The 8945-nt window shown below is 43.1% G+C and overlaps 1 protein-coding gene across 7 annotated transcripts in view; it reads left to right on the forward strand.

Annotated features, from left to right (window-relative positions):
• The first annotated feature begins 2422 nt into the window (after positions 1-2422).
• The window catches only part of Klhl15 (kelch like family member 15), a 43077-nt gene continuing 36554 nt past the window's right edge, over positions 2423-8945 (forward strand). For 3 of the 7 annotated variants that reach the window (XM_029473267.1, XM_029473269.1, XM_029473272.1), the window contains exons 1-2: positions 2423-2470; positions 3038-3237. The gene's annotated coding sequence lies outside the window, so the exon portion shown is untranslated. Of the gene's footprint in view, positions 2471-2743; positions 3238-8945 lie in introns of those variants that run through there. The other 4 variants (XM_029473271.1, XM_021153401.2, XM_029473270.1 and 1 more) reach the window with 4 other exon arrangements.

Below are 8945 nucleotides of genomic sequence, written 5' to 3' on the forward strand. Positions count from 1 at the left end.
GAGAGAGAAGTGAAAGTGGCATCATCTACATTTATTTTAAAAAATAAATCAGTGTGTATGTATATGATGGGTATGCCTCAGCATACACATAGAAGTCAGAGGACAACTTTATAGAATCAATTCTCATCTTCCACTTTTATGTGGGTTCTGGGGGATTATGTGGCAAGCACCTATCCTGGCTCAGCATCATTTATTAAGGATAGATTTGGGGGGGTTCTATATAGTAAACATATATAGATGGGTGGAAAGACACAGTACAGGAAGGTGGACCGACGCTCAGTGGTTAAGAGTATATGCTGTTCATGCAGAGGCTTGGGCTTAGTCTTAGTGTCCACATGGTAGCTCCATGTAACTTCAGTTCCAGGGGATATGATACCCTCTTCTAACTTCGGTGGACACCAGGCACACAGCAGGTGCACATACACACAAGCAGCCAAACACTCATACATATTGGCAAAGAAAAAAAAAAACCCACAAAAACCAAAAACCTTCACTTTCAGAAACAGGAAAGTAGTTTTGAAAAGATTTTGGGCAGAGCAACAGAAGAAAATGCCAGATGAGATCACATGACGCCAGAGAATGCGTATACTGATCAGAATACTTTGTGACACCATTCACTGTTATACATACCTATTACACCACACAAACACGTCCGTTTTCCAAGTCAGAAACAGAAAGAAACCTCTAGACAGATCACTCACTCATGGTAATGTATAGCTTAAAATGCATGTCTGTTAGTTAATGTAAAAAATTCAACTCTTTTAGCTATTTATGACATATAAGAATTATAAAATTCAGACATTGAATGTGTGCAATTGAAAGTTAATTTTATAGTTTAATTTTTAAATGTGTTGTTTTAAGGTAATACATTCTGGGGTAATCATGCAGTAACATACAAAGATAGCAAACTAGAATTTAAGATCTTGTTACTCTCTTTTGTTTAAGTGTGTATGTGTGCAGGCATGACACATGTCAAGGTCAGAGAACAACTTGTGAATGAAGACAGATCTCTCTTCCACTCCGTGGATCCTGAGGCTAGAACTCTGGTGGCAAGCACCCTTACCTGCTGAGCCAGCTCACCAACCCAACCAGCTAGGATTTAAAAATGACCAACACAAATAAAGGCATTAAAGGGGCGACTGGAAAAAACAGAATAGGTGAAACAAGTTTTGAACTTTCAGTGTTTAAGTCAGAAAAGAGATTATTTCCTATTTTCAAAATAATAATTATTTTTACAATGAAGTAGTGTACTTCAGCAAAACAGTACACGATGTGCTACTTTGGCCTCTTGGGAAATGTGGCATGTTAATCAAGCTTGTTAGAAAGAGATACTGATCGCTTTTAGACACAGTCTCTTGAAAAGTTCATCAGGCTATTCATTTAGAGAGAAATGGCGATGTGGGGGTGGGGGATGGGCTTCGGTGGTGGAGCTAGAGACAGGGGAAGCAAAGAGATCTGTTAAGATCAGAAATGGTTAACGGGTGTCTTAATTTTTAACTGGTCGTAGAACTAGTGGTTTCAACTGTGTATTTGTCATCTACAGCTCTCTTACAGAGATATATAATAAATTTACAAAAGTCTTACAGTGTATTTCCATTTTCTTTTTTTTTTAAATTAGGTATTTATTTCATTTACATTTCCAATGCTATCCCAAAAGTCCCCCACACGCTGTATTTTCATTTTCTTAAATCAAGTAAGGGTAGTATTTAAAAGCCATGACCTAGAATTCTAGAGCAGATTTGTAAAACAAACAGACCCCTCCCCAAGGAACAACAGAAATTGGTGCCTTCTGAATATTCCTTCTTGCCTATTTTGATGCAAAACAAACCCGCTTTTTTAGATCGTACTTTTCTACCTCTGGTGAAGATAATGCCATTTTCTATGACTCTTTCCATCTCTGGGAAATTTGCATGTGAAATATGTAATTGCTATGCGATAAGCTAAGTGGAACCGTGACGCAATGATTCATTGCAAATTGCCTTACAAAAAATGATTGCCATTTGGCGTCCACCTAGTCACTTTTATAACAGGTACCATTGTCAAAACTCCCCTCATCCGACGGTGTGCAAGATGCAAAAATGGAATTTTCCAGGTTTCCTAGCCCTCAACTTGCGCACTGTGTGTTCGCTGCAGCGCCACGGGGCCCATCTCCGGGCCAGGCGGAGTGACCCTGCTGCAGGGGTGGAAGTGCACGGCCGAGTCTCTCCAGCCTCGACGGCAGGGCTCTGAGGGTCAACCTCTGCGGATCCCTCCTGCAGAGCCCCTCTACCTCCTTTCCCTCTGGCCCCTGCCCCGCCGCGTCACCCCCCGCCCCCGCTACTGTAGCAGGCCCGCCTCTGGGGCAAGGCGCGCAGCTGGCGTGGGACAACCCTCCCTCTACCCGGTTCCCACACCGGCTCCCGTTCCGTGGCGCCGGAAGTGACGCGCCTGGGCTGAAAGATGGCGGCATTGGCGTTCAACCAGGGGGAAGGTAAACACCCGACAGGCGGCGCGCCGGCCCCCACGGGGCGCCTTCAGGGGCTAAGGGGGCCTCCCAGGCCTGCTCCCTAACCCACGGCTTCCAGTCCCCGCCCTCTCTCGGGGACAGGCTCGGCTCTGCGTCCTCGAGACCCTGGCCCGGGCCCCTAGCCCGTGGGCCCCGCCTCCCTGGGCGGGCCCCGGGCGGCTCCCTCGGCCCGCAGGGGGCGCGAGGCCCGGAGCGGCCCCTGGCTCGTGGCCCCCCCACGCCCCGCCCCTTTCCCGCCCCTTTCCCGCTTTCCTCCACCCCCGGCGTGGGTGATCCCGAGGCTCCGCGCGCTTTGGGGGCAGAAACCCGGAGACACCGTCGTCTATGTGGTTCCCGCTGGCGTTTCTGTTGCCCTCGGCCCCCTCAGCTGTCCCCCAGTTGGTGGTCCTGAGTCGGCTCTCCCGCCGAGCCCCGTGCAGTGCCGCGACATCCCCCGGTATTGGCGAGGCTGGGCCCCGGCCCCGACGCCGCGCGCGTCACGCCTAGACCAACTGTTTGGACTCGCCACTCAACCGCTGTCTTCTTTCCCAGGACTGCTTCTCGGGGGGCCTCGGGCTTGCGAGCTCTCCCGGCGCCGGAGCGCTCCGGCCCGGCCAGGGAGCGGCCCCTTGTAGAGGTCCGAGGAGCTATCGCGGTCCATCCCGGCGCCCGACCCTCCCACCGTTCGGCCACTGGCCCACTTCTTCCTGATGCAGACTGCCGTCCACTAGAGGCTGGACAGGACCCCCGAGGTGCGTAGCTGCCCCTGGCCGCCGGCCTGCGGAGCCGAGGCTTTGCCCGCGGCCCCGAGGAAGGCACGGGTTCCGTGGCCCTCACCGCACTGGCCGCACTCAAACATTTTGTAGATGCTGGGAGCTAATTTGTCTTTTGAGTTTACTTAAATTGTTTGAAATGTAAATTTTTTTCTGGTGGAGGGGGGAGGAGAGAGAGAGGAGAAAAAAAAAAGGAAGAAGCATAATTCAGCCATTTTTTGCAGCATAGAGCTGCAGGTACCATGATTATTTCCCCCCTAACCGGTTCCTTCCCTTTAAAAATCCTGTTTGTGCCTTAAATAGAACTATGCGAAATGTGCGGCATAATGCGTGCGGCATAATCAGAATGTCTGGGTCCGACTGGGCGACTGAGAAAATCTCGCACTGAGGGGATCGCGGACCGAGCCTCAGTTTCTTATCTATGCAGTGTAGTCGATAATAGCCACATCAGAGAGGTAGTGAGGACTATATGAGGTCATATATGTGAAAATAATCTATAGCTGTATAGTGGTGTAGAAAAATGTAAGGTCATTTTCTTTAGGTAACCTTTGCTTGAGTGGTTAATGTGGCTAACTGTTGCTGCCTCTTAATTTCTATATTATAAGTAAATAAGGACTAGCAGAACAGCGCAGTGATGGATAGCTGTTTAATAGTCAGTGTTCGTTGGCCTTCCCTCTACAAAATGCCAACTGCTTATTTAAATAACGGTATCCTTTAATTCAAATTTAATGTTACTGTAGGGCTTTTCATCTTTCTAGGCCTCTCAGCCCCTTTTCTTATTCAGAATATTTAACACCTTATATTTATTTAGTCTTTTTTATTTTTAAGAGGTTCACTTCCTTTGTCAATCTGATTTACTGTTGTCATTTTAAAAGCGTGTGTGTTTTTTAATTTCAGTGTTTGCTTTTTGTATCTACAGAACAGGATGACTGAATACTTCTAATCATTTGAAAATGGTTTTTCAAGAGCTTACACATGCATTCATGTTTCTCTAATGCTCAGTAGATCCAGAAATGTACAGGGAATTTCAACTTGTTAGCACTTCATGCAATATTTGAGGAATTCAGTTCTCGTTTTTAGTTACAGCACTTAGTAGGTACTTTGAGTCCCATTTCGTCAGTGGTAAAGGATGCTAATACTCTTTACTACCTGTTAATTGGCAAGAAATAAGATAGTAAATATTTGTGGCTCGAAAATAGAATTTACTTTCTAGAGTTTCAAAACTGTAGAATGTTTTGGCTTATAATAGTCAATTAAAAGTGAAAGGAGCATTTTGGAGTATATTATTTTTAGTCTTAAATTTTTTTTTCTGAGTAGATGTTAAAATTTTCATTCCCTGGTCTGATGCCAGTGGTCTTTCACAGTATGCTTGTGTATTTTTTAAAAAGACAGAGTAATGTAAGGTGGGTAGGGTTAGGTTGGAAAAGGGACAGCCAGCTTTAAAGTGACTGCTTTTATATTTTGGGTTTATCCCTTGTTCTGAAGATAATTTTCACAGATCACTACTTTACTGGGCATTTCTGAGTTTGACCTCTCTGCCTTGCTGTGGGTTATCATGGAGCCAAGGCTGACTTGACTGACTTCATGGATGTTCAGAAGCCAGGCTTTAGACTTGGTTTAATGATGTGTGTAAACCAGCATCGTACAATATAAATGATGATAGAATTTGTGCTAAGAATTGAAAATTTTTATTTTTCTTTCTTTCTTTTTTTTTTTTAAAGATTTATTTATTATATGTAAGTACACTGTAGCTATCTTCAGACACTCCAGAAGAGGGCATCAGATTTCGTTATGGATGGTTGTGAGCCACCATGTGGTTGCTGGGATTTGAACTCGGGACCTTTGGAAGAACAGTCGGCGCTCTTAACCACTGAACTATCCCGCCAGCCCTTATTTTTCTTTATTTAGGACAACATATACCAATAAGTAGAAACATATCATGACAAGTCAAGAGAGATGGGAAAAAGGAAAAGATGTTATATTTTAGTACCTTTAACAGTTTCCTCCTGATTTTAGCTCTGTCCCTGTGATGTTGGTGGCCCATGGTCAGGTTTGGGGACTGAATGTTACATGAGGACAATGACTCTTGACCTGGGTGGGGGATGTGCTGTCAGACATTTCCTCAGAACTAGAGTGCTATAGGCCATTTGGGCTTTTTTAAAATTAAAGAACAACAAAAGCTGGCCATTAGTGAGGGCTTGTTGAAATAGTGGTTTATTAGGAAGGGGTAGATCTCAGAAGACCCTAGCTCCATAATTTGATATCATAACCTTAGGCCAGTAACTTAACCTCATAGTTTGGATTTTTCATCTTTAAATTGAAGTGGTTATAGAACATGGAAGTTTGTGAAGTAAATTTGTCTGTACATGAGGAATTTACTAAGCATTTCCTATGTGCCACATACTGTTCTAGGTGCTGGAGATTCAGGTTAGTGTTAGTAGTTTTAACAAGGTTTTGTTGGGTTTGTTTTAGAGTTTTCTCCCCCAGTCTTTCTCTATAACCCAGGTTTGCCTTAAACTTGAGGTTATCCTTGTGCCTCAGCCTCCCATGGGCACATGTAACTATACCTGGTACAGAAAGTTAAAGTTTGGTGGCCCATTTCTATAGTTCTAGCACTAGGAGGTGGAGACAGTAGGATCAGTTCAGAATCTTCCTCAGCAGACACCCTGTCTCAAAAAAAAATTACTTCAGCATTAAATATAGGGAAAAAATAAGGCAGAGAGTGGAGATATAGATTCTTTAGAGGGGTTTTGTAACTTCTATTTAAGCTTTGTTTGCTTTTTTTGAGACAGGGTTTCTCTGTGTAGTGTTGGCTGTCTTAGAACTCCTGTGTGTAGACCAGACTAGCCTTGAATGAACTCACAGATATGGACCTGCTCCTACCTCCTGAGTGCCGAGAATAAAGGTGTGTGCCACCAAGTCCATTGGGTTCTGTTATTTTAAGACGGGTTTGAGACAAGGGCTCAATGAGTTGACTCTTCCTAGTGATCTAAAGAGAGTCATAGATATCTGGATAGAGTGGTTCTAGCCAGAGAGGAACAACACGTGGAGAGAGACTGGTTTTCTAGGAACAGCAGCAACAAAAGAGGGGGATGAAGGGAAGGAGGGAGGGAGGGAGGGAGAGAGAGTGAAAAGAAAGAAAGAAATAAAGAAAGAAAAAGTAAGTGTGTGTGTTAGTTGCAGGAGCATATCACTGCCATTTTAGGAACCATTGGCAAGGCACTTTTAAGTCAGTTCTGTCCTAGGTATACCTTGTATTACTGTTGGCATAAAAATAAATGATCATGGGGCTGGAGAGATGGCTTAGTGGTTAAAAGCACTGGTTCTAGAGGACCTGGGTTCAATTCCCAGAATCCACGTGGCAGCTCGTAACCACCTTTAGATCCTAAACTATGCTGGCTCTCATGGCCACTAGGCATTTAACATAGTACACAGACATCTGCAGCTAAAATCCATACACATAATACAAATTTAAAGCATAGGAGATGTTTTAAATCTGAAGGTCTCCTAGATCTTTAATTCAAAGGTGTGAGGGGCAAAAGACAGTTTCTCTGAGTGCTACAAAGTGAGAGACCCTGTCTCAAAATAAACAACATGCTACCCCCCCCCGCCCGCCCCCAATAGAATGTAAGTAGATGCCCTTTGGTTTTTTGATTTCCTTTGTATTTTTGAGACAAGGTTTCTGCAGAGCTCTGGTTGTCGTTGAACTCCCCTTGTAGACCAGGCTAGCCCCATACTTACAGAGATCTGCTTGCTTCTGTCTCTCAAGTACTGGCATTAAACCAAGGAGCAAGAGACTCCTTTATGCACTGAGCCATCTCACTGGCTGTAGGATCCTTTAAAAAATACAATTGTCTGTCTGTCTGTCTGTCTGTCTACTGTGTTTGCATACATGTGTACAGGCCACACAACATGAGCGTGGAGGTCAGAGAACTACTTGTAGGAGTAGGTTCTCTACTGCCATGTGGGTTCCAGGGATGGCACTCAAGTCATCCTGCTTGGCTGTAACCACCTTTACCCACTGAGTAAGCTTAGTCTTCTCTCTTTAATGTGAGATCCTTAAAGCTTATTAGGCTGGGGTCTATTTCATTGATAGAGCATTTGCATCTCATGTGTGAAGCCCTGGGCTCTGTCTGCAAGCATTGAGGGAAAAATCTAGCTGAATCATTGAAACAAATAAGAACAGATAGAAAAAGTCTTTTTTGTCCTTGATAATATTTTTGAATTTAGTTAATACTGCATCGTGAACTTGCAGGAAATCTGTATCATAACAGCAGGAGCTTCCAAAAGATTCATGTTAGTTATATAATTCTTGGGGGAGAATAAAATGCTAACAGTACATGATTTGTGATTTCGTGTTAAAATGCAGCTTAGAAGATTTGGGATTTTATTTCCCAAATGAGACTGTTCCTAGAATTCTCACTGGATGCAATCTCTAAAGGCCATGGAAGCTGTTTTCCATGACCTCACTCTTGGGCTCCTTCTTCTTGTAGTAAAGGAGTATTCAAGATGAAAAATAGCATTGAAACAGGTGGGTTTTCCTTAGTTTTCTTATATTACAGGATGACTAAATACTAAACATGCCTGTGAAGTAAACTAATCGGAGAATAGGTGCAGTCTTAAGGCTGGAGGACTAGGTCTTTCTTAGTAGTTTAAGTCATCATTTGCAGTTTAGTACTTGAGCTATAAAAATATTTTGATGACAAGAGTTTCACTATCAAACAAATACACATTCCTTTCTCCCAAATTCAGCTGTGTTCTTTACGATTTAGGTAGTAGTATATATTTGAGGGTAAAAGGAGTGCTTCTTAGAGCTTTAAAAAAAACCCAAAACATATTTTGAGAGGTTGGCTGCTTTGAGATTGTTGAATTTAAAATTAACAGATAGGTTATAGAAATTGTGTGAGATTTTATGATTTGGAAATTTTTTTTTTAATAGTAAGTGCCACACTTTGATTTCAATATGCAAGTATGGTGTTTACTTCATAGGTGTCATTTTTGGTAGAACAATTCCAGTTTCCATTAAGGATAAACAGTAACTGTTTGAGAGGCTAGCTTTTATACTGAACAGCTTACAGTTTTGTATGAGTTTTCAGGCAGCTTTGGGATGAATATGAAAGCAGTTACCCCCACAAGACTTATTTCTTTACTGGTCACTAGAGAGTTTGAACTGTTAGAAATTTCGTGATATAAATAGCTGTAATAGTCTTTCAAAGCAGAATGTGTGCGTGCGTGCGTGTGTGTGTGCGCGTGCGTGCGCTCTCTCTCTCTCTCTCTATGTTTGCATGTGTTCATGATTTGTGTAGTCAATTATCTTCCCTTCACTGATACTTTTTATATCTCATAGAATTTATCTGGATTCTAAAGAACTTTGGTTTATGTGGGTTGTATTGATTTATGCAGAAACCAATACTAGGGAATTTTAAAATGCTTGTAATTCTTTGGAAAAGTAGCCCCCTTAAAGTTACATAAATAATGGTTTTTAATGAAAAATTTCTATCTTCCATCTTCCAAAAAATTACAAAACTATAATTAAACACTTGAAGTTAGGTATAGTGGCTCATCCAAGCACTTGGGAGTTTGAAAAAGAATTTGTGAGTTCCCAGCCGGGCGTGGTGGCGCACGCCTTTAATCCCAGCACTCGGGAGGCAGAGGCAGGTGGATTTCTGAGTTCGAGGCCAGCCTGG

Source organism: Mus caroli, chromosome X (assembly GCF_900094665.2).
Source record: "Mus caroli chromosome X, CAROLI_EIJ_v1.1, whole genome shotgun sequence".
NCBI classification, from domain to species: domain Eukaryota; kingdom Metazoa; phylum Chordata; class Mammalia; order Rodentia; family Muridae; genus Mus; species Mus caroli.